Genomic DNA, 27,011 nt, shown 5'->3' on the forward strand with positions numbered 1-27,011 from the left:
GCCTACTTGTGATCTGTCAAATAAATAAAATCTTTAAAAATAATAATAATAATAATAATTAATAAATAATTGAATATATTGGAAAAACACAATCTAAAGAAAATCAAATTCTTTTTCACAAATTGTTACTTTTGTATAAAATTCTGATGTCACATTATAAACTAAAGAAGAGAAAGAAAACACAGATAAGTGTGTGGCTTGAGAGGAATGAAAATTTGCTGATGAGAGAAGTGAATTAATATGTGATTAAAAAAATAAGAATGACAGACCTTAAAAAATCAAATGTTGACTCAATATTTGCAGAGGATTTTTTTGTCTTTGTATTGCTGCTTAATAAAGTCCTTGTTATGGTTTGAAGAAAAGATATAAGAAAGATGTTGATGAATAAAAAGATTATGATTTGGAATAGTTTATATTCATTAAGCCATTTTTTAAAAGATTTTATTTATTTATTTGCCAGAGAAAGGGACACAGCAAGAGAGGGAACACAAGTAGGGGGAGTGGGAGAAGGAGAAGCAGACCCTGGGATCATGATCTGAGCCAAAGACAGATATTTAACAAGTGAGCTGCCCAGGCACTGCGCCCCCCCTCATTATGCCATTTTAAGAAGTGGAAACAAATTAAAAATTGAAAGCAAACCAGCTTGTACACTCATTATTTTGACCCTGAGCCCTTGAAGTCTTGTACTTTCTATCTGTGCTCCAGCACGCATGCCCACATGCACACACTTCATCTTTCTCTTCTCTCAAGCAAAGAAGCAGGTGGCAACATTTTACCACTCTGCTCTCTGTTACTTAACGTCTGGTCTTTATTTTCTCTTTCACAAACTCTTTAAAGATAATGTTAGGAGTTAAGAATCTCCTCTTTCTTGAATTTCCTTAGTTGGACTAGAAATCTTGAGAAAACAGGTTGTCTATTTCTCATGAAATATTTTGGCACTTCATGCTTCTAACTGTTCCAAGAACGTCTTAAGACATTTTATTTGGCTTTTTTACTTGAGAATCGAAATAGAACCTGTCTGCCCAGAGGTACATGCACATCACTAAAAATTTAATGTGACTCAGAGAGAAAATGAATCAAATCCTTTTTTTTCCCCAATGGAAATATGATTGGCACACAATATCTTATTAGTTTCAAGTGTACATCATAGTGATTGGATATTTTTATACATCATGAAATGATCCCTATAATAAGCCTAGTTACCATCTGTCACCATACAAAGTTACTAAAATATTATTGACTATATTCCCTAAGCATTTTGTCTCTTAAATGAGTTTTATTTTAATTAAGGGTAAAGACTTCAATCATTTTTTATTTACTCTACAATAATGCATCCTGCTGTTTGGAATAGCTAACTTAGTTTCAGATTGGTGGAACTCTCACCTCTATGTGTGGTAGAAAATTACTGTAATTGGTTTTCTTATTTGATGGCTCTTGGAGGAGAATGCTACAGAGAAGGGTGAAAGTGGCTTTTCACATAGCAAAATTTCTTCAGGCACCAATCAAGAAACATTAAAATGTTATATAGCAAATGTATCATATACTTTCATTGAAGACAGTAATCTTCGACAAAATGAGATAATGAAGAACCAGTTGAGATAAAGAATGGGTAGCAATTCAAGTGATTTTAATTCCAGTTCAACAGAAGCTCTAGGTGTGGTTAGACCATGCTTCTGATGATGATGATGATGATGGTAATGATGACAGCGATGGACTGCTCTAGCTATCCACCAATCTCATTCTTCCCACTCAGCAACAGTATCTTCCACGCAATTTTTCTTTGTCTTCTCACTTTCCTAATATCCATCTTTCCAGAACTCTGAAGCAGTTGGGGATCACAACGGAGACTAGTTAAAAATCTGCACACATATTCTAGATCATGTCACAGTTCCCAAGTCAAACCAGTTTATTTACCTCATTCCTTCCTTTGCCCTTGCCCTTTAACTTTCTTCCTTTGGGAATTCCCTCTACCTTTTAAGTCCAATGTGCAGACTTCAGTTTAACAACATTGTTTGACTACATTATCACGATGGTGAAATTCTTAGATGGTGATTAGCATATAAAGTTTCTGGCTCTCAGTTTTCCAAAAACGTCAACCAGGTCTTAGAGATTCTTTGCAAATATAATGAAAGAACCTTATAAAAGATGCCACTTAGCCTATAAAATTCTTAATTCAGAAGTAGCACCATTCATGGTCTTTTTCATACCTAAGTTATAGATCCATTGAGAACAATGTCAGTATCGTTTTAAAATGTCCAGTTGTCTTAAATATATCAAATACATACAGCAATGGCACTACTAAGTATTTACCCAGAGAATACAAAAATACTAATTTAAAGGGATACATCTACCCTGATGTTTCTAGCAGCATAGCCAAATTATGGGAAGATTCCAAGTGTGCAAGGACTGATAAATAGATAAAAAAGATGTGGTACATATATACACAATGGAATATTACTTAGCCATAAAAAAGACTGAAATCTTGCCATTTGCAATTACATGGATGGAGCTAGAGAGTGTTACACTAAGTAAAATAAGTCAAAGCAAGACAAATGCCATATGATTTAATTCATATGTGGAATTTAAGAAACAAAGCAAATGAGCAATGGGGAAAAAAAAAAGAGAAAGAGAGAGGCTAACCAAGAAATGGAATCTTAACTATAGAGAACAAACTGATGGTTATCATAGGGGATGGAAGGGGGGGGTGGGTTAAATAGGTGATGGGGATTAAGAAGTACTCTTGTTGTGATGAGCACCAGGTGATGTATGGAAATGTTGAATCACTATATCGTATGCCTGAAACATAAACTGTATGTTAACTAACTGGATTTTAAATAAAAACTTTTAAAAAGAGTTTTTCAGGCCATGAAGGTACACAAAAATTTGCATTAGGGAACTAAGAGGAAGACACATAATCAGCATTGGAAAGAATGGATCATCTGATTAGGGATGATACTTTTCTGACACCCAAGTGTTTTATTTAAAAAAAAGCTTTACTCCTGGCATTGTATAGCCTAGTACAGTACTATCCAATATGGTAGCTAGTAGCTCTACATGGATATTTAAATTTTTAAAAAATATTTTATTTATTTAATTGACAGAGATCACAAGTAGGCAAAGAGGCAGGCAGAGAGAGAGGAGGGGAAGCAGGCTTCCTGCTGAGCAAAGAGTCTGATGTGGGGCTTGATCCCTGGACCCTGGGATCATGACCTGAGCCAAAGGCAGAGGCTTTAACCCACTGACCCACATAGGCACCCCTTAAATTTAAATTTTAATTAAAATTAAATGAAATTATAAATTCAGTTTCTCAGTCACACCAGCCATATTTCAAATGCTTTAGAACTACAGGTAGTTATTAGCTATCCTACTGGACAACACAGAACATTTACATCATCCCCAAAATATATGGGGAATAAGTTAAGTTCTATGAGAACGGGTGGAAGCAGAGACTAACGTTAATGTACTTTCTTGGATATGTTTAAAGTTCCATTGTCTTCTAAACATTCTTTGAGAGCTTAAACTTCTTGAACTGTAGAAATGAAGAAAATTGGCCTGATGAAAGCAACTTCTTTCTATTGCCATCTTTCCAAGAACGTGGACAGTCAGAGCATTCCAGTATATCTCCTGCCAAAGGCTCTTGGAGAATAACTACAGACTGAGGTTGTTCTGGAGCTGGAATCAGGTAGCTATATTTTTCTTTCTGTTGTCAGCATACACTGGGAAATACACCTGCTACACAGAGTTCATCATTTCTAAAATAATCTGAGAGTTTATTACTCATGCCAAAAGCTGTCCAAGTCAGACAGTTCCACAAAGCAAACAGAAAAAAAAACTGTCTTGATCCAGAATTTTCAGGGTGTAATGCTGTGGCTCATTCCCTCATTATGAATGGATTCAGAATAGGAAAAAGTTAGAAATTTAGGCTATTGGATCAGTTGCTTTCTATCAATAAAGTTATCAGAAACCTGCAATGTGTTTTTCTTTTCACAGAATTAGCACTTTTTTACACAGAATTGAGAAAACTTTTCTCAATTCTCAGAATATCTAAAAAATCCTTAAAAATCTCAAAATATCTTAAAAAAAAAAGATTTTTTTACAATCCTTTCAGTAACAAAACCAACTACAATTTGGCCCCTGCCCTCAAGGAGCTCATTTTCTAGTGAATGATAGCAATAGATAAATGAGAGCTAGGAGAATCAAGGAACGACAGTGAGGACAGAGGGTCATGTGACCAGCCAGTAAGATCTGCTGGAAGTCATGATCTTTAAGCAGAGTCTCGAAAGATAAAAGCCTTCTTCCTAGCTAGGGAAAGACAGGGTAAGTAAAAGTTTTAGGCAAGTTTTAGGCATGAGCCAAGGTACAGAGATGAGAAACAGCATAGTACATTCTGGGGATTACATGAAATCTCATAATGCCAAAATAAGGGTCAGGAAGGTAGGCCGGGGCTAGATCATTGTATTCCATGCTAAGATTCATTTTCTTTTATAGGTGTTGGAGAGTTATTAAGTGGTTTCTTAGGATGAGTGATCTGTTCACATGTTTTAGACAGACCACTTTGTATAACAACACCGATATAGAAGCGGCAGATTTGAGAAGTGTTAGGAAGACAGTATGATGCAGTGAGATTAAAGGAGATGCCAAGTAGTTTTCGAAAGTAGTAATAATTAAGGGGAGCCGGGTGACTCAGTCATTAAGCGTCTGCCTTCAGCAGCTCAGGGCATGATCCCATTGTCCTGGGATCGAGCCCCGCATCAAGTCCCACATTGAGCCCTGCATCGAGAGCCCCCTGCTCTGCTGGAAGCCTGCTTCTCCCTCTCTCACTCTTCCTGCTTGTGTTCCCTCTTTCTCTGTGTCTCTCTATGTCAAATAAATAAAATCTTTTTTAAAAAAGTAGTAATAATTAAGGAATGAAATAAAAGGGTAAATAGATATGGAGAGAGTCAAGATTTTCAGGAAGCTGCTGGGGCTTTTCATTTGTTTTGCTTGATTGGTTGCTTGGTTTTTATTAGAACCTCTATGAAAGATAAAGTAGGGAACAGAGATGGGAAAGTGCAATACTAAAGTTTTAGGAAAGAAATCATCACATGAACCATAAAGAAAGAAAGCACTGATAGTACAGTCAGAAAAATCCTGATAATGAGTCTGAGCAAACTAAAAGTCAAGTACTAACCTGTACTAAGGAAACCCAACAGACAAAGATCTTCATTAATGATACAGAGCTGAGGAGCAGACAGCAATTCTCCTGGTTATGGAGATGATGCAATTATACTGAAAAAGAAAAAAGAAAAACAGAATGAAAAATTAACATCTTTAAGAAGACAGCAAGTAAGTAGGTAAAAATGTAAATTATCTCCAAATAAGTTCTAGATCTCTATGTCTCCAAGAGCTGTGGTATTCAAACCTCAACCTACTAAAAGAATTGTGTGTTCTTTTTTTTTTTTCTTTTTCTGTAAATGGATGCCATAAATGTTCTCTTGCCAGTCAGGTACTTTAAAGAGCAGGAAAAATTTTTATTTGATTTAAAAATAAATAGAATTTCTTAAAATAGGACTGTATGGTTTCCTGCCTTCAAAACATTCATGACACCATCTGCATCTTGAGGATTTGGACAAGGATTTTTATTGCTTTTGTAGATGCTCCAACAAAATATCACATACACACACAACTTTTCAAAACTGTTTTAATTACTTACTCTTCCAAAATGAACAGATTAATAACCAAAATAATGAAAGTAAAGTGGTGCTGAATAGGAAATCCAACCAATAAAAAAATAATGTGCAGGAATTGGAAGCAAAATCTTTTCTTGCTCTTGAGAAAACACAGCCAAAAATCTTAAACTGATGTTGGATTATTGTGCACAAACAGTTCCTGACTCGTTCACCAAGTGAAACAAAAGTTGCAAATGTTTTTCTATCCCTCTTCTAACATTTTGGGAAAGGTTCCTGAACGGAAAAAGAGAAATAATTTAATTAAGTCACACACACATGCAGACATGTGTGCGCACACACATACACACATACGCGCACACACACGGAGGGACACCTTTTTTTTTCTCTTTAGAAAGAGGTAATAAACCGCTTGAATAACTTCCATTTAAACAATTTTAAATTGCAAAAGCATGACGTATCTTTAATGTTTAGAAAAGGAAGCCTCCAATCACTATAATGGGATCACTTTTTTTGGTAAGAAAAACAGTTAAAACATAATTTGAAAAAAAAAATATGAAGAGAGCTATAGTAAGTTATAAATAGGTAAGAAATAACTAACTATATGAGATCTAAATTGTTAAGTTTAAATTGCTTTTGAACGTTTTTATCTTCAACTGGCTAAAATTGCTCTATGTGGACAAAATACCTGTTATATATAAAAAATAATGCAATATAAATTTTACTTATCTGCTACAGGGCAAAATGTAATTAATTGAAATTATATAACTCAAAGCAACTGCTATTACTCAAGTAACCAAATGTCTTATTACATGGTTATATATGGAATAATTCAAATTGTTATAATTCAAAATAATCGCATAGAACTAATTATAATTTTCATTTTCAACTATCCAATTATAAATTTTAACTATTTATATGTAAAAATTTATAAAGTGATAAATACATATTTTTAAAAAGACCAGATTTGGGGGAAGGGAGAGAATTTCAATGAAGAAAGCCACATAAAATGAGAAGCATGAAAAACAAATTGACAAGTTTAGTATTCTTAGACTCTATTCTATTTTAAAATGTGAAATATAAAGTAACTGAAATTTATAAGCACAAATACAAGTTAAATAATATTCAGAACAGGCACAATTATTAAGTACTTACTCTGTGTTAAGCACTGTGCTTGTTATTTTATGTACATTTTTTCATTTAATCACAACCATGATCAGGGGCCTCACTAAACATTATACATGTAGAATACTTTTAAATTTTCAAAAAAAAATCCTTATAACTATCTCATGATCTTACATTTTTCTGTAAAATAGACAAAAGGGAAAAGCAATTATTAGCCCTATATAAATTATAGATTAAAAAAAATAAAAGGACAGAGATTAAATCATTGAGTTAATTTTAAAAAACACAATTATGTACTTAGTTCTCTAACTTCTAAGCCCAATTTGCTATCCACTAGATAACATTAATATTAGAGAGCCCTAGTGATCTTAAATGTTTTAGGGAATAACTTAGCTTAAAGTTAATCAGCAAGCATTCAATGAGTTTCAGTATTGTATAAAGCACAGAAGTATTTGTGTGATACAAAAAGAAGGAGGGGAAAAAAAGGAAAAATTGGAAAAACAAAAGAAAGGAAAGAAGATAAAATTCCATTAAAGAATTTAGCATGAGAAGAAAACATTAATTTTTAGAATAATTATAAAATACTACTAAACGTAAAATAGCAGTAGCGAAAACTTCCTGATATATTGATGTTACCCTGCTCAAATCATATGGTAAAAAGATATGTATATTCTATTTATTTGGGTTAATCATATCCCAGAAAATTTCACTGAAGTAGCCTAATTCTTTGCTAAGCAGAAACTCTAGTATACAAATTATTGTTACAAAGGGAAAGGTCATCAGCTAGAAAATACCAAGCAATCTTTTAGAAACTTCTAATATATTTTTTGTAACAGAATTTTATTTGAGTTGAACCTATAAGGAACCAAAATATTTGTCAAAACCTCCCCCCCAAAATTATTAATGGGTATAAATGGAAAAGCTTAAGTTACTAATGACCATACTTGAAAATTAAGCAGACATTACTATAGGGGGAAAAACCTTGCATGATTAGGAGGCAAAAAAGGCAAAAATATGTGATTTATTCACAAATAGTATTTGGCTCAGAATATTGTTCAAAGAATAGTAATAAAGTTAGTTTACAAGATGTAAATCTTACTTTCTTAGAAAAATAACACCTAATCAAAGTTAAGTTTCATACACACACACACACACACACACACACACACAAGCAGCAGTTAGGAGAAAGTCACTCTATAGTCATGAGGTGATAGTTTTAAGATTAAATTATTAGAAAAATGAATACCGAGTTTAAAATAGTGGCATTTGAAAAAAAAAAATACAAGTCAGCACTTGATTCTACAACTTCTTAGAGAAACAACACGTTGTTATTATTTTTTTTTTAATGTGTGGTTACTTTTGCTTCTTCTCATATATGTTTTACCTTCATCTTCTAATTACTAATAATTTTCTCCTAATTTCTTTCAACAGCTTCATGCAACTGGTATAGAGAAGTGTCACTGATACTTTAATATTTCTGAAACTAGATCAAGAACAAATCACTCAAGAAACATTACCTGAGTAGCATCTATGTGCTGAGCTCAGATCTCGGCTCTGTGGAACAAAAATTAAATAGAAAATATTAACTGCCCTCAAAAAAGGATTAAGTTGAAGCTTTTCAAATGATAGGTCATGACATTTCAGAGAGTTAGGAATCAATTTAGTGGGTTTCTAACAAACTATTTCAAAAGAATAAAATAAATTAGAACATAATTTTAAAAAAACTCACTGTGCATCACACATAGTAAGCCAAGTATTATTTCATGAAAGTTTATTTCAGTTACTATATATGTATGTGGGTACCAGGTCACAATGTACATTTATTTTATACTGTGGATAACAGTATAAAATTTTTAAAAACCTTGTTTAGGAAAATAACCTATAAGAAATTTTCATGAAATGGTTTATTCTGTAAAGATGGCCACCGGCTGGAAACTTTAAATGTTCTAATCTAAATTAACTGCCAAGACTGAATAAATGTGTTACAGAACAGGTAGTCAAGCACCAGCAATGTCCTTCTTTTGAAAAATGTTATCTTTATTTAGATCTCCTCTATTAAAATGTTCACCAGTCAATCACAATGCTATGTAGTTCCAACCAAATATTTTTGCCATTAGTTAATACAACATAAAGTGAAATGAATGTGATAGCTTCTCTAACATGTTTGGGACTCAGAAAAGGGGCTTTGGGAATATAGTTATATTATCCCAGATGATAATCAATTAGAAACATTATACTCTGAGTTGATTTGTAAGGGTTACAATTTTCTTCAAAGATGATAAACCACTTTCATGTTAATCAAGTAGTGCACAGTATCAAAATATTTATATTATGAAATCCTAAATAATTTAAACAGTTCCAATGAAAGGCTGAATAGCCAGTCATACCACAGTTTCAGAGGCTGATTCATTACAGCTAAACATATCAAAGTTCCACAGAGCTTGTTTTGTTTACTTACTTACATTTTTAACTATTTAAAGTAAATTGTTCCTAAATCCTAGGTCAGAGAACACATCTTATTCAATGCCTTGAATGTGAAATGATTATTGTTGAATGTATTGTTGATATTTTTTGTATTTTTACAATTTTACCAAAATAGTTTAATCAATATCCCAGATATATTCAGAGATCTCTATGGAGAGGCTCCCTGCAAAACCTAAGCCCATATCACCTATCTTTTTATAAAACCTAGACAATTAAATCCAGGATGGTGTTAATGGTAATTATATTGTTCAACCAAATATAGACATAAAACTAAAATACAGAGTAAAAGAGTTTAAAGGTCACTTGACCTTTTTGGTGGGGGTGGGAATGGAAACTGAATCTCAGAGAAGTTCAGTGATTTGCACAAGGTTATCCAGTTAATCTGTGCCAGATTAGAAAAGAACTTGGGTTTTATAATTCCCAGTGGTATTCTTTCTACTATAAGACACACTTATTCTTTGGTCTGCTTCCATTTCAACCCTTTTTTTTCCTCATTCTATACTACGTGAAAAACACTTCTTTATTTAGTACTGTGGGGATTTAAAAAGTTAAGACAATCCTTGACACCAAGGTACTTAAAAATGCAAAAAATATATATAAAAGTATAGCCAGAGATTTATGGAGATCTAAGTGTTGTGGAACTGTGATAATAATTCAATTCAAATAATTCAATTCAAGTTTTGGCAAACTACTATAATTCAATTCAAACTTCTGAAAAGTCATTCATGACTACTCCAGATTGAAATACTATTTCCCTATGGTATTAGAAAAAGCACTAGATAGGCAACATAAAACCTGGATTTGTGCTGTGGCTCAACCACTAACTAGATGTTTGAAAAATAATTATTGAACTTCAGATCACTCATTTTTAAATAGTGAGAGGACACAGCCATAAATTATTATATAAAGGGTCCCTTTCAGATCCATGCAACAATATTTGTACCAGCCCGTTCCAAATCTACCCTTTACACCAAAGTCAACCACTTATTCAGCATAGGGTTGCAGCTCTATCATCCATGGCTATGGCAACTGCCCAGGACTCTCACCTTACCCTTAATCCCTCCTCCCATTCCAGTGCCTCTCTGGGTCATTTTTCAGGTCATCTCTTACTCTTGGATGACTGAACTTAGTTTCCCTGGTTTTGATCCTCTGTGCTCTCTAAAGGACTTAGATTGTACAGATCCTCTGGCTCTTCATATGCCTGGACATGTCAGGAAGAAACTCCCACGTCATCTGCCTCTGGTCCCTGGGATCCAAAACTGAGTGCATGCCCAGTTGCAGGAACACCCAGCAGATACACCATGACTGTTTAAGCAGCTTACTAAGACAGGTTTTGGATATTTCTACCATTATTATATTAGTTATTTGACTAATTATCATTTAACTTTTTGCATAAGTTGTATTTATATTTGTATCCATAGAGATCCACAGTCTCTAAAACTCTTGAGGTTGGATGTATTTCAGAAGTCAGAATTTTTCAGATTTCAAAAGGTAATATAATATATATACCATGGTGGTAATATAACAACTTCATAATTAAAGGATCAATTATTTCTGAGGTAAAACATTTGAATATTCTTTTTAAGTAGAATAAATGAATACTATAAATAGCTTCACATTAGTTCAAGTCATATTTTTATGCCAAATGACTTACTCTTGGGTTAGATTTTACTACAAAATATTACCAAAAACATAACACTGTAAGTTTTCTGGGATTTTTGGACTTCATTATTATACATAAAGGATTATGAATCTAATAAATTATGTGGAACCCAGATGGACTACATGTACCACAAGGACAGAGACCACATATTTTAATTCTTCATATTTCTAAAAAAATGCTCTTCACAACACTCAATAAAAACAGTTCATGTTTAGGGGTACCTGGGTGGCTCAGTGGGTTAAAGCCTCTGCCTTCGGTTCAGGTCATGATCCCAGGGTCCTGGGATCGAGCCCCGCATCGAGCCCCGCATCGGGCTCTCTGCTCATCAGGGAGCTGCTTCCCCCTCTCTCTCTCTGCCTGCTTCCCCCTCTCTCTCCCTGCCTGCCTCTCTGCCTACTTGTGATCTCTGTCTGTCAAATAAATAAATAAAATCTTAAAAAAAAAAGTTCATGTTTATTTGAATAATTCTTCACTGAGTACATACCATACGCCAAAACTTTTACTCAGGAGTTGTGAGGCATTAAAAAATCTAACACATAGAACCTGCCCTCAAGGGCATTATAGTCTCAAAGGAACAAAGCCTTAAACAAATGTTAAAATATAAATCTGTGACTAAGTGCCAAAAGTACTGATTCAGACAAGAAGGATGTCAGATATGGGAGTAGCAAGTTCACATGTGAAAATCGTAATTCAGTTTAACAAGAGCTGTCAATATCTTGCAACAGTCAAAGTTGGCATAATGATTTATTTTTTTTTTAAGATTTTATTTATTTATTTGACAGAGAGAAATCACAAGTAGATGGAGAGGCAGGCAGAGAGAGAGAGAGGGAAGCAGGCTCCCTGCTGAGCAGAGAGCCCGATGCGGGCCTCGATCCCAGGACCCTGAGATCATGACCTGAGCCGAAGGCAGTGGCTTAACCCACTGAGCCACCCAGGCGCCCGGCATAATGATTTATAATCTGGAGAGGAAGTCCTGTATAATTTGGTAAGATAATTCTATTAGTCACAAAAGGTTATACAGAAAATCACTATAGCTTTTGCTTTAGACTTTAGACTTTTAGATTTTCAAGCAGAGTTTCAATCACCCTGATTCCAGAAATGAACATTCATAGGGATGACCTCACAGACTTAAAAATGAAAGAGTGTAAGACCATGGAGAATCAGCACCGTAGTACTACACAGAAGTGCCCTAGATGAGACAAACAAATTCTGTGCAAAAAGGAAATTATTTTTGACACATTAAGTTTCAATTCCATTTTTTTTCAGTTGGGCCTATTTTGAAAGGAGTGGTAGATTCTGGCTAAAAGTCTCTTCTTGAGCCAAGAAAAATCAGATAAGAATAAGACACATTTAGGGTCACCTGGGTGGCTCAGTGGGTTAAAGCCTCTGCCTTCAGCTCAGGTCATGATCCCAGGGTCCTGGGATCGTGCCCCACATCAGGCTCTCTGCTCATCAGGGAGCCTGCTTCCCCATCTCTCTCTGCCTGCCTCTCTGCCTACTTGTGATCTCTGTCAAATAAATAAATAAAATCCTAAAATTAAAAAAAAAAAAAGAAGAAGACACATTTACTCAGATCACACATTATTTGTAAATCACTAAAAATTTTTAAAGGTACAAGAGATCTAGCAATTGGTTGTAATATATTAAATGTATTATTATGATAGAACTTATCTGGCCTCTCTTAAACCAGAAATATTCCTCAAAGGTGATAAACAGGAGTATATCTACTCTACAGATAAAAACCTTGAACTTGGTGATATTCCATGGCTAAAGGTCAATTACATAATCAGTACATTATAATAAGTTTTAAATACAAAAAACTTAACTCCAACTTTACTGAATTAACCACTAACAATAACAAAACCTAGACAAATTAGTTTGAAAATTCATTGACCTTTTCCCCTATATATAAAATCACCTGATAGGAGTTACCAAAGTAAAAATAATGAGATTGATTTGCTCATAAAAACACTACCTAAGCCTTATTTGTCAATTCATTCTGGAACCTATAAAAGTAGGAAAAAGCAAGTTATCAGACAAGAGGTAAAGTCCATGCTGTCCTTTTTTGTCATATCCCTTACATAGTAAAGCAGTAACATTCCAGTATGAAACTTATGATCCAAATGATGATCACTTGTTTTAGGTAAGACAACTAATTATTAACAAAGAAAAAATAACTTTGCAGCATGCTCCTCTCAAGAAAGCTGAATTCATTACCTGATATCAAGTGAATTGTGAAGTGTTTTTAGATTTCCCCCCATCAACTGAATAAAGGAAAGGAAACATCCCAGTTGTCTAAATGGGAAGAACAACCTGACAAAGACCATTACAGACAAAAATGAAGCCTATAAGTGATATCAGATGACATCTTCTATGGAGTTATTTTAGTGGTGATATCATCTGACGTCTTCTATAGGGTTATTTGGGTGAGTGTGACATTTTCTTAATGAGAAGATTAGGAAGTTGCCCTAAAAGAGCCTTATATAATGTATAAGGCCAAGGAACATATGGATAAAGTGTTGCTGGAGAAGTGTAAATATGACTCTTGAAGTAGTAAATGAAGGTTAAACATTAACAGCTGGTCCAGGGGAAATGAAGAGGGGAAAAAAAGTAAGCTGGCTGTTTCAGACTGGTATTTCACTAACCAGTAAGTCATCTTTATCTGTTTTCTATTTCAAGTCACCTGGCTGAAATATATTACATCTCAAACTTTAAGGAAATAACTGTTAGAAGTTGCTTTCTTTAGTTAAGTTAACCAAAAAAGACATTTCAGGATTGTGACTTGAAATTTTGAGCTTCACAGTTTCTTTTCTAAGAAAGAAGTATCATTTTAACTGTAAACCTATCACACTACCGCTTTTTAAGGACTCACAATTTGTATTTTTATATATTAAATCTTATACTACAAACACCATCTACCCCACCACCACACGCACTCATTTCAAAACTGTATCACGACCTCAGTTCTGCATTATCTAGCTCAAAAATCCATTCATTTGGTTCAGGAACACCAAATTTTCCATGCAATTTGAAAGTCAAGGTATTAGTGGTTGCTGGTTACTCCAGCTGCATAGCAGAGTTAATTGAATTAAATTCAAGAGGCCACCACTGTGAGCTTGTTTCCCCAATTATAAAACCAACAAAATGGTATCTATGTCAAAAAGTTTACTGTGAGAGTGATGAGCACTAGGTGTTATATGCAACTAATGAATCACTGAACCCATATCAAAAACTAATGATGTACTATATGTTGGCTAACTGAATTTAAATTTTAAAAATTTATTGTGGGAATTAAGTAAGATAAATAGACCTTAAAGCACTTAATGAGTTACAAAATCCTATATAAAGGTAAGCTAATGTGATTATTACATATCTAACTTCCTATATAATTTTACTACCTAACCTAATCTTTACCAATAAAAAAGAACTATTTTATTTAACCAGGGTTTACCTTATACTTATTTTGGGGTTAACCTGTTCAAAGAAGAGGTAGAAGCACCCTATCATAAACTTGCACTCAGACTGAAGCACTGTATTTGAACAACACTGTAGATATCTATCCTGGCACAATAAGCACCTGTTTACACCATAAACTCTTCCTTTTACCAAAATTTCATACTGATTTTAACTTTAATATCCTGAAGTCCTGAAATAGTTACTTGTTAGATAGAACAGCGTCACTTCCAAATCACACTATCATAAAATCATAGGGTTTTTTTCCAGTGGAAGTATTGTTTGGAAATTAATTCTTCCATATATTAGACTAATTATTAGCAGAATAAAATGTCTCTTTATATGCCATGCATTTAGTAATTTGCATTTATAATCACTCTGAATAATTTCCAAAATGACACAAATCAATTTGCAAAAACAAAGTCCAAGAATGCCAGCTTCTACTAGGAGGCCAGTCTCTCTAAGGCAGATCCCTTTGAGGCTGAGAACACATATAAAATGGAGGCAGCGCCATTTAATCTCTTCATAGCTCCACCACTTACTTATACAAGGCTTACTTATACAAGGCTTATACAATGTCTACATTGGCCATATATACAATGGGTTCAGAGATTTCCTTTTCCTTCCCCTCCCCTTTATTTCTGATCAGAGTTTTCATAAGATTACCCCCTGGTATGAATTTAGTCCTACATTTAAGAGGACAATAAATGAAATAATACATTTCATTTTTGCATAACTGCCCCAGTTCCTGCGGACTAACTAATGATTCACAGACCACTAAATATTCACATAGCATTGCTATAGTTTGATAAAGCACCACAAACAATATTGTTATATGGTAATTTCAATATTGAAATTACCTCTTGCTCCTGTTACTGATGACATCTTTCATATAGCAATAAGCAGAAAGTCTGTATGAACCTTTATTTCAGTAAAAGAATTTAAACCCAGCCCTTCAAATGGAGTAGGATCTTTAACAGCAGTATTAAGCGAGCCCTTTATAGCCAAGAATTAGAATATCTGCCTTACATCTTCCTTTTAAAACAGCGAACCTGAATTTTAAGAATTTATACTTTTCAATCTCCTTCGCTGACGTCTTACCCTTCTGACTAACCCAACACACACACACATTAAAGACAGGGAGGAGGTGGAGGAGGAGGTCTGAATCGGGTCACTCAACTAAAGGGTCCGGTCCTAGTATGCGCAAACGCCATCCCTAAAACCTTTGTATTGTGTTTCAATTCGTCCGCACAGCGCCTCCTGCCGGGCCCCAGGGCGCGGCTTGCCGGCGGGGTGCAGGCGGCCGGGAAGGGCAGCGCCAGGACTCGGCCACCAGCCTCCTCGCGGCCCTCCTCCAGCCGAGCGGCACCCAGCGCTCACCACCCGGCTACGCGCGCAAGGCGGGAAAACGCCAGCGGCCTCGGCCGCCGGGTGCTGGGAGCCAGCGCCCGCCGACGGGACGCGCGGCCGGTTCCTACCTAGAGAAGGAGCCGGGGCCTTAAACGCGTCCCATTTATCCCGTGAGGCCTCCGCTCCGTCTAGGGCAAGGGTCGAGGATGTGGCGGCCTCGGCGTAGCTCCTCAGCGTCAGGCCCGTCGCTCCTACCCAATCCACGCCGAACGCCTCGCCCGGGGCGCTCCGCGGTCTATCCGCTCGTGCGGGCCGTCCGCGGTGGGCCCTGCGCTCCCACTCAGCTCGGCGACCCCTCCAAGCCAGGCGTCGCGCCTCCCTCCCGAGCTGAGTAAGGGGCGGCTCCCGGGCCGGTCGCGAAGCCCGAGCTGAGTGAGGGGCGCTGCCCCGGCCCCCAGCTCCCGCGCGCCACAGCCAGCTTCCGCGTGCGGCGCCGGCCCCAGCTGTCGCGAGCAGTCGACAGTCCCGTTGGAGCCTTATCTCTACTCCCGCCACCACCTCGGGAGCGCTGCCGGTCAAGTTCCCTTTTGAATCCCCCAATGCGCTTATCAACGAGTAAACAGACAAAAGTAGCTCAAATAAGTGTTAACAGAGGAGACCCCGGCTCCCGGCCCCGTCGACGCCGGGCCTGTCCGCAGGGTTGGGACATTTCCCCGAGACATTTGCCCCAAGTTCCCCCAGAGTCGCCGCCGAGAATCCTTCCGCCCGGCCCACCGCACGCGGCGCCTGAGGCGCGGGGCTGAGTGCTCCGGCGGATGCGCTGGGCCTCGCTCGGGTCGAGCCCACCTGGATTCTGGCCTCCGCGTCGGGAGGGAGGCGGTCGAGGAGGGCCGTTTGCTTTAGGCGCGAGGCCGTCTGGCTCCCAGAGTCAGCGTGGCCCCGCACCGTGACAGTGTGCGCGCCGCGGGTTTCCGAGGCCGAGGGGGAGCGGCCAGACGGCGCTCGCAGAGGCTGGGAGGCTGCCCGGTGGCGTATTCGGGGGGGCTCGTGAGACTTCTCTCACGCAAGAGGGCAGTGAGCGGAGGCCCGTAGGACCCAAACTAGGCCTCTCCCTCCCCTTCTTATGCCCGCCCACCTTCCCCCCACTCCGCCCAGTTTCCCTTCTTGTCCCCCCGCTCCAGGCTCTCCTTCCTCCTTCCTCTTCTCACCTAACCCCCTGCCCACCATCCCCTCTCGGACCGACTCCTCTCCCACGCTCTTCCCTCTCCTGTCAACTCCTCGCCCGCTCGCTCTGAGTCTCTCCCGTCTAGCCTGGATCTACCCTTCCCAACCCCTCCCGCCCCACTCCCCACCCCGCTCTCTACGTGGGTCTGTTGGATTGCTCACTACCTCATGACTTGTTTCCTAGTTTATGTGGAAAATAAACTGTCTCTGGATGTGAGACTAATCCCATCTTTTTTTTTTTTTTTTTTTAACCTACGGTACATAACACAGTTGCTGTATACATGGGGCGCTGCATAAAGATCAAACTCCTAGGATGGAGGGAAGCGGATCCCCCACACGCAAGGGGTTTACCGGAGAGTTCTACGTAGACGGGTGGTAGGGTCAGACCGCCGGTTCTTTTACATCTCTGGCCAGGGCACTGCTCGGTTCTAGAGACCCACAGGACTGGGCCGGAAGCAGCCCACCAAGGTGTGAGTGGCGGGCGGGACGGGGAGAACCTGGTTGCGGGGATCCGGGCTCGTGAAACGCCCCCAGCCACGAGCCGCGCGCCGGCGGTCCCCTGCGCGCAGAGGCCCGGCGGAGCCCGGAAGCTGTGGCCACAAAGCTGGGCGCTGACGCCCGTCGGGGAGGCCCGCTTAGCTCCGCGCAGACTCCTACGGCTGACCAGGTCCTGGAAGCGGTCTCGCACCAGGCAGGGAGCAGGGCACACCTCCTGGTTACTCGAACCGTTCTGCCGTGCGGGAGGAAGCGGCCCAGGGTTTCCCTCCACGCGACGACTCATTCTTTGGGGAAAGACTGGGGAGAAACCGTGTCTCTCGAGGCTCGTGGTGTCCTAGAGCGTAGAGTCCTTCGGCGATCTTTTTTATTCTCCCAGGGGCAAATTGCAGAGAGCCCTGAGCGTCGCCCACGTGGCTTCTTTCGGCTCTGTTAATGTGTTGACCTTGTTTGTTTAAAAATTATGTATAGCATACACTGTATATAGTAAATTCATTCTTACCGATTACCTGATGTGTGTTAGCCGTGGGCACAAGGGGAGAGAGTCAGGAAGAAGAGATCGCCAAGACTGGAACAGGAGAGACGTAGGGACACAATCTAACTGGTTAAGCGGCTTTGGGCAAGTCACTAACTCCCTCTTTCCCTTCATGCCATCCTTTACTAAATAGAGTTGTTGAGTAAGCTATGTGATAGGTGTGGGTTTTTTCAACCTAGAGAATCTCCCCCACGAAGAGACTTTTTAAAAAATCTGATTAGGTTTTGAGTTAGTTGGGTTTGCTTTTCTTCTTTTTAACCCTTTTTATCGCTATTACCTTCACAGTAGGAAAGCTGGGAAACAGCCAAAATTTGAAAAGGAGAACACACTCAGAGAAGTATGGAAAAAAATGGAGAAAAAGAAAGAAAACGATCAATTAATGTAATTTTAAAAAACGTACCCAGTTTCCCGCAGTGAAAATAAAACTAAACAGATTAGATTTTAGAGTTCTGCCTCTGGTTCAAGATTACAAAAGAACACTGGAGCTCAAGTTTGTAGAAGGCAGTGTGTGTGTGTTGTCTTCCTAGGTCCCAGTCACACTCTCATCTCCCTACGTTGCTAAATGGGATACTCTCCATCTTCATTGCTTGTTTCAACAGGTGTGTCTAAAAGCTATTGTGTCTTACTCTTCTTAACGTGAGTGGTAGAACCTGGTCAAAAGTAAATGGGAGAAGAAAGGACTGGGTGGAGAAGAGAGAAATGTGATTTAAGGCATCTCCAATAACATGCCACCTTAACTCAAAGCTCTGCCTTTGGCTTTAGGTCTACATATAGCATACCCAAGAGTTAAAAACTCTCTTCATGAATTTACTCTTTCGTTAATAAATAGTCTGTATCTGTTATGAGCTAGGTGCTAGGGATTGGGTGCTGGGGATGAGTGTTGAAGAAACTTTGGGGTCCAGTTCACAGGCTAGTGAGAGAAATGAGTAGTATGAAAACGCTATTACCCTACTGAAACATGTGTATCAGGGGAACATTAAGAAAAACATCAGAGTCAAGATCAAGGAAAAGCTCTGCAGAGGAGTGCCCCTTAAGCTGAACTTTAAGGAAGGAGTTTAAGGAAAGGGGCAGTTGGGCAAGGGCAAGGGGGTGGGGTGGAGGCAATCCATAGGCATTCCGGTGACACCTGAAAGCCCAAGGATAGAAATAGCTTCCTTTAGAGAAGTTCAGGTGGTTTTCTAAAACAAATCAAATGGTAAAAATGAAAATAAAGGAATATTGGGAAATATAGCTAAAGAAGCAGGCAAGAAATTCTTGAAGAAATGTATGGGCTGAATCTGCACTTTATCCTGAAAGCTAGGAGGCTCTTAAAAAATTTTAAATGGAAAATAAATGATAAAATTTGCATTTTGGAAAGATCATTTTGACAGTAATGTTGAGGACAGAGAGGAGGGTTGGGAAGATTGTAGGGAAACCAGTTAGGAGACTATTGCAGTAATGGTTGATAGAAGAGATGAGAATCCGAATTTAGACAGTGAGAGTGGCTATAAAATGAAATAGAGGGAGAGGGAGGGAGTGATATAAGAGATAAAAGGGGACTTGAGAGAATCTGATGACTAATTGAGTGTGAGGGATGAGTGAGATATGAGGAATAAAGATTCCCAGGCTTTGAGCTTAGGGATCTAGAGATTTGATTATGCCACCTACTGAGAGAAAAGCCAAGATTGGAACAGAAAGATGATGTTATCAGTTTGGGGTATGTTGATTTTGTTGTATCTTTGAGGTCCAGGCAGAATGTTAGATGAATGGATATCTGGGTCTGGAGTTACATATTGATCTGGGCTGAGGGTAAAGATTTATGTCAGCAGCATAAAAACAGTAGCTGAAGCCCTGGGTTTGGTGAGGTTACTCAAGAGAAGTGTTTTTAAATAACATATTCAGGAAACACCAGTTTAGCAGGCCATCAGAGCAAGAGAAAACCTTGAAGGATACTAAGAAGGAACGGCCAGAAATGCAGAAGGAAAACATAACAGAAAGCATCATTTTGGGGATACCCATTATCTTCTAATCAATGACCTGGGATCTTTATATACATCATTTCATTGAATCCTTACAGCAACACTAGAAGGTAGATGTTTTCGTATAGAAAAACTCAAGGGCTGAGAAGTAATTTGACTAGAGTATGTTTAGCCCCTGGAGCAGATGAAACCTATATTGAAATCCCACCTCTCAATAACTACGGGATATGTGCTAATATATAATCTCTCAGTCTCGATTTCCTCATCCACAAAATAGAACTAAAATAGAAACTTCTTCTGAGGATTATTGTAAAGATTAGATAAGATAGCATATGTAACATGCCTGGCACAAAGTGGGTGCTAGATACCTGATAGTTATTATCCTTATAAATAACTAAAACCACATATCACTATGTAAACTTGAGTGGCTACTGTCTCTTCTTTAGTTCTTCGGCTGAAACATGAACTCCAAATTTTCACCTAAGGTTCATAGTGCACAACTGAGACCTGACCCAGGCTAATGTATTATGATAAACCCTTACTAAAGATTTGGACATAGCCAGATAGGACTGAACACAGAAAGCAACAGAAAGCTAGATAAACTGAAAGTAAATCACTTCATTTCAGGATCTCCTACAGAGGTAGCACCTTCCTGCCTAACTTCTTGGGGAAGTCATCTTTCCTAAACCACCAGGGAGCATCATCAAACAATTAATATACTTCGAAGTCCAAAAAGACTGATCCCACAGGGAGTCAAGAGTTCTCATTGAAGCCCAAGACCCACCTTCCAAAAGACCCTGCTACCTGTCTGAGGAATTGCTCCTTCCAGATGATTGATGGGGGATGCCATTTTCTTTAGAGGGGACATGCCTGTCTCTAGGAGTATGGTCTCAACAGCTGAGCCTTAGTAGAACACAACAAAATAAGCCCAACATTCATATAAAAGTTACATATATTTCATAATTCTTAGAAAAGGTGAGACTTTTTGTATGAGCTCTTCTTAATCTTTCTTTACCCTTAGGCCATCTTCTACTCAGAAGTTACTCTGAAAAGTGAATTTGGATAAAGCCAAAAACTTACCATAGTCCAAATCCAACAAAAAAGACGTATAGCAAAAGAGATCTACCAGACTGAAAGTAAGAGAAAGATTTTGTCAGTGTAAATGAGAAAGAACCACAAATTTATGTTTTCAAAATTAAAAGATGTAAGTAGGTATAGAAATGAATAAATTATTGGTTAGTGTTCACTCATGTGTTTTTAATCCTGTAATATGATTAGGTATTTCAAAGTATAGAGACTTTTGATCATGGCTTTAGTACAATTCATAATGGCAGTTCTTCTATTTGTTTCTTCACACTTGTTTCAAGGAATGTAGAGACATATTCTGCCCCAGGGCTCCAGTTGGTTTACCTCTAAGGTGAGGATCTTATGCAGATTTTTTGAGGGCTCACAGAGCTTCAGTAAGCAAGAGACTCCAAGTTGTGGCCCTATTTGCCCACTCTAAAAGCAATAGCCAATAACCATTTTTTAAAAGATTTTATTTATTTATTTGACAGACAGAGAGATCACAAGTAGGCAGAGAAGCAGTCAGAGAGGGAGGGGAAGCAGGTTCCCTGCTGAGCAGAGTGCCCTATGCAGGGCTCAATCCCAGGACCCTGAGATCATGACCTGAGCTGAAGGCAGAAGCTTAACCCACTGAGCCACCCAGGTGCCCCGCCAGGAACCATTTTTATGGTAATAGTTACCTATGAAACTTAGAAAAGCTAAAGTGTATTTCACTGACCCACAGCATCCATTTTTCATGGGAAATTATCGTCTTTAGGTTAAGAATTTTAATGGTGTCTGTCAGGAGACTGTACATCTCCCCCCAACAATAATAAAAAGATCGTTGTGGTCAGGGCCATATGGGAGATGCTGCGTGAGTTTGTTAATCAGGTCTGTTTACCACTGGTTTTTTAAGAGACATTAACTGTTAATGTGTTTGTGAAGTTTCAGATATGTTTGACTACAAAATCCTTTGATCTCAGAGGGTCTAAAGAGACTTTTGTGTCACAGATTATGCTTTGAAGAAAACTACCAATACTGGGATAGCATACTTCCATTGGAGAAAGTCATTTGAACTCACTGTCATCATTGAAATTACATTTATCTCCACCAGTGAGTCCTCCTTATCCCCTTCCTCCCCCCCCCCCCCACACTGACAAGGAAAACTTCTACCTACTTACTGCCATCGATGGCAACACGTATCTGGGTCATAACATATTTACTTCTTTTTAAAAATTTTTTCTTTAATTTTATTTTTTGTGTGTGTTCCAAAATTCATTGTTAATGCACCACACCCAGTGCTCCATGCAATACATGCCCTCCCTAATACCTACCACCAGGCTCTCCCAACCCCCACCCCACTCCCCTCCAAAACCCTCAGTTTGTTTCTCAGAGTCCACAGTCTCTCGTGGTTTGTCTCCCCCTCTGATTTCCCCCAACTCACTTCTCCTCTCCATCTCCCAGTGTCCTCGGTGTTACTCCTTATTCTCCACAAGTAGGTGAAACCATATGATAATTGACTCTCTGCTGGACTTATTTCACTCAGAGTAATCTCCTCCAGTCCTGTCCATGTTGATACAAAAGTTGGGTATTCATCCTTTCTGATGGAGGCGCAATACTCCATTGTATATATGGACCATATCTTTTTAATCCATTTGTCTGTTGAAGGGCATCTTGGCTCTTTCCACAGTTCGGCGACTGTGGACATTGCTGCTATGAATACTGGGGTACAGATGGCCCTTCTTTTCACTACATCTGTATCTTCTGGGTAAATACTCAGTAGTGCAATTGCAGGGTCATAGGGTAGCTCTATTTTTAATTTCTTAAGGAATCTCCACTGTTTTCCAAAGTGGCTGCACCAACTTGCATTCCCACCAACAGCATAAGAGGGTTTCCCTTTCTCCACATCCTCTCCAACACTTGCTGTTTACTGTCTTGTTAATTTTGGCCATTCTAACTGGTATAAGGTGGTATCTTAATGTGGTTTTGATTTGAATCTCCCTGATGGCTAGTGATGATGAACATTTTTTCATGTGTCTGTTAGCCATTTGTATGTCTTCTTTGGAGAAGTGTCTGTTCATGTCTTCTGCCCATTTATTTGATGCGATTATTTGTTTTTTGGGTGTTGAGTTTGAGGAGTTCTTTATAGATCTTGGATATCAGCCCTTTGTCTGTAGTGTCATTTGTGAATATCTTCTCCCATTCCGTGGGTTGCCTCTTTGTTTTGTTGACTGTTTCCTTTGTAGTGCTGAAACTTTTGATCTTAATGAAGTCCCCAAAGTCATATTTACTTCTTTATTTATGTTTTTCTTTCTCCTTATCTGTCTCTTATACAGATTAATACAGTGCTTAACACATGACGATACTCAAATATTTGTCGAATGGCTATGAAATGAGGGAGAAGTATTGGGAAAAATGATAAACTCAATCAGAGTAATTTCTTTGTTGCAGATATGCCTTAGGGTTCTTCATAGGACCTCAGGTTGTAGAAAGATAAAACGGACTCCCCCACCCCCACCACTGACACACCCACTAGGCAAACACCTATTCCATATTCTTTTGTCCAGGCAACCTTAATCATTACCAAGAGCTCCTGTGAGTGGAACCATAGCTATATAATTCTATTGGATTGTTTCCATAAGGTTTTAGCTCAAGAAAGAAAACATGACTAGGGAAAGGAATCCTTAATTACATAAAAAAATATGATCAAAAGCAACAGTTAAGAAAAGTGTTTCCAGGGAAGAGCTGAGGATGACACCCGGTTTATAGTAATTCATTTTCCCAAACCTCAGAACATGTGATCAAAGCTGATACACATTATCTCAGGCTCAGTACCAGGGTAACTCATTTTTTTTCTTACTTTTTTTTGAAGTTTTTATTCAGAGGAATAAATAGATGAGGAAGAGCCAAACCTGGGCCAGCCAGGTGTAGACTCTGAGAGTCCTGCTGCCTGATCTGTAATCATCCCCCCACCTTTTTTTAAAGTGAAGAAGCTGTGGCCTTTGACACCTTGAAATACTAGCATGCAATTCAGGTCCTTTTGAATCAACGTAGGTATATAGCATGTTAAAGCCTGCAAGAGGAGGACAATGAAACCTCCTCATTAAATGTGGAGGAGGTTGCAAACAGATTAGTTATTAGGCAAATCAGAGTGATACAAATACTCCTGACAACATGTGTGCTCAGTGCTGGGATCATTCAGTTAATCTGGGCCAAGGATTTAAAAGACTCATACCCAATAAGGCTTCAGCTCTAACCAGTTAATCCTCCTTCCTACCATACCACCAGAGGAGGAAATAGGACTATGAAGTTTCTAATTCCTTCTCCCTCCTCCCATTAAGAGGTGCTAACATTGATACATTGATAAGTGTTGGCAGATCTCCCAGAAAGTCTGAAAATTTGCTAATTTCACTGGCATATTTGGATGAGAGAAATGAAAAATTCCTAGTGTGGAATCTGCATAAAGAAATAATAAGTGGGCTATCTGGGTGGCTCAGTTGGTTGGTCAAGATCTTGGTCAAGATCTCAGGGTCCCGGGATCAGCCCCACGTGCTCAGCAGGGAGTCTGCAAGTCCCTCTCCCTCTGCCCCTCCCCCTACTCTTGTGCTCTTTCTCACTCTCTCAGATAAATAAATACAACCTTAAAAAAAAGAAGAAGGAATAAGCAATGTATTTTTCTGGGGAACTGATGGTATGGTGACACGATTTTCTAACAATTCTAAACGTTTTGAGAAGTTCAACTCAAAGGTCTCATCTGTTTCTATAAGAACTCTCCTCCTCCTCTCCCAAGTTTGCAACTTAGAGAAAGTATAGGGCAGACCTAGGATCCATCATTGGAAGGTGCAACTAGGTGGGGTTTTGGTTGAGCATAACATTTTCTAACATTCAGTAATCTAACAATGAAACCTGGGATTTCACAAAATAGTGAGTGTTCTTCCAGTCAATATATGAAAGATGGATAAAGACACTAAAGTTCCTTCCAATCCAAAGACACTACTATTCTTTTTTTTTTTTAAAGATTGTATTTATTTATTTAATTTTCAGAGAGAGAGAGAGAGAGAGAGTGAGCGCACAAGCAGGCAGAGTGGCAGGCAGAGGCAGAGAGAGAAACAGGCTCCCTGTCAAGCAAGGAACTCGATCCCAGGACCCTGGGATCAGGACTTGAGCCGAAAGCAGCAGCTTAACCGACTGAGCCACCCAGGCATCCCAGACTCTACTATTCTTAAAGCATAATGAAGACCACAACTTTGAAAACAGGCTAGCTATCTTGACTAGCAAACCAGTGTCCCATCAGCTCCGATACTTACCTTCTTTTCATAATGTTTTCTTCTTTGCTGGTTCTGAGAACCTGAGAGGGAGGTGGGGTTGAAATGTAGAAAAACATTATACCTCCCAAACAGCTGAAACATCTTGAACTCATACATACTCACTGTTGGATATTTTAACAGAAAATGTAAAAGTTGTTCTCTATTTCCAAAAGGAGGAACTATATTGGAATAAATATTCTTTGGTCACCAGAGCTGTGAGAATCCCCATCATGAAAAGAAAGCTGATTGGGAATTACCATAATAGTCCACAAAACTAAATTTCAACCTTATTAAGTCTTTTAATAACAGTCTTTGAAGAAAGGCCTAAAAAATGAATTTTAATCTGGTGGTTTCCAGCCATGTTACTTTTGTAATGGTATATATCATTAATAATATCAAAGAATAAGGTTTTTTATAACTTCAAATTCACTCCTGACTTTTTTAGGCATAGGTTAAATTCCTCAAGTTTTTTTTTTAATTAATTTATTTATTTGTCAGAGAGAGAGAGAGAGAGGAGTGAGAGCAAGCACAGGCAGACAGAGTGGCAGGCAGAGGCAGAGGGAGAAGCAGGCTCCCTGCCGAGCAAGGAGCCCAGTGTGGGACTCAATCCCAGGATGCTGGGATCATGACCTGAGCCAAAGGCAGTCGCTTAACCAACTGAGCCACCCAGGTGTCCCAAATTCCTCAAGTTTTTGAACCCTATATTAATATATATGACTTTATCAATTATACCTTAACTCTTCTTTTCTTTTTAACGTTTATTGAATACCTATGTTATGCCAGCCGCTATGCTAGAAGCTTTCACATAATTTGTATTTGTGTAAATAGTTCTAGAGCAGTGAGCTAGAAAGTAGTTTAAATTATCAGTTTATAGGAAGGCTTCAGAGAATTTGTAAAGCTAAATAATTATGTAATAGTAATTATAATAATGAAAAATATTTAGGTCCATATTGCAGTTTATATCTTTCAAAACACTTTCAAGTAAATTTCTTTATTTTTTTCTCCACTTCATTCTTTTCTGTTTTTTTTAATAATAGCTTAATTGAGATATAATTCATATACTATAACCTTTACTGCACCCCAATTTTATTTTTTAATATTTTATTTTATTTATTTTTTAGAGAGAGAGACAGAAAGACTGAGCAGGGGCAGAAGGATGAGGAGAGAGAGAATCTTAAACTGGCTCCAAGCTTAGTGCAAAGCCTCACATGGGGCTGGAAGCAGGGCTGGGCTGGATCTCATGACCCTGAGATCACGACCCAAGCTGAAATCAAGAGTTAACTAACTGAGCTTAACTGACGGAGCCACCCAGATGCCCCTTTAGGTTTTACTTTTTAAGTAGTCTCTACACCCAAACTGGGGCTCAAACTTAACAACCCCAAGATCAAGAGTTGCAAGTTCCACCAACTGAGCCAGCCAGGTACCTCAAAAAGTCTTAACTTTAAAGCAAACAACTCTTCAAGAGACCATATTTCATTAATATCTAAATTTATGTTTGTGAGATAAATTTGAAAAGAAGAAAACATTTTGAGGCAAAGTTAGAAAGACAAAGTTTAAGGAGAGAAAAGGCATCTGAGAAATAATAAAAGAAATACTGACATCTAATACATATATTACATATATATGTAATGTAATATAATGTATATATATAATATATTATATTATATATTATAAAGATAGATAGAGCGAGCAGGAGAGTACAGGGGA

The 27,011-nt window shown here is 38.4% G+C and overlaps 1 long non-coding RNA gene across 6 annotated transcripts; it reads right to left on the reverse strand.

Moving 5' to 3' along the window:
• Positions 1 to 445: 445 nt before the first annotated feature.
• On the reverse strand, positions 446 to 17,527 carry LOC131826557 (uncharacterized). 6 transcript variants are annotated; one of them, XR_009351651.1, is made up of 5 exons: positions 17,317 to 17,527; positions 8,309 to 8,345; positions 5,693 to 5,942; positions 5,171 to 5,268; positions 446 to 1,819 (listed from the first exon to the last, which is right to left on the reverse strand). It is a non-coding gene; the product is annotated as an uncharacterized LOC131826557 (long non-coding RNA). The 6 variants fall into 6 exon arrangements; XR_009351650.1 differs by lacking the exon at positions 17,317 to 17,527 and adding an exon at positions 15,870 to 16,424; XR_009351653.1 differs by lacking the exon at positions 5,693 to 5,942 and having other exon boundaries at positions 447 to 1,819; positions 17,317 to 17,524.
• Positions 17,528 to 27,011: the final 9,484 nt, after the last annotated feature.

Source organism: Mustela lutreola, chromosome 3 (assembly GCF_030435805.1).
Source record: "Mustela lutreola isolate mMusLut2 chromosome 3, mMusLut2.pri, whole genome shotgun sequence".
Taxonomy (NCBI): domain Eukaryota; kingdom Metazoa; phylum Chordata; class Mammalia; order Carnivora; family Mustelidae; genus Mustela; species Mustela lutreola.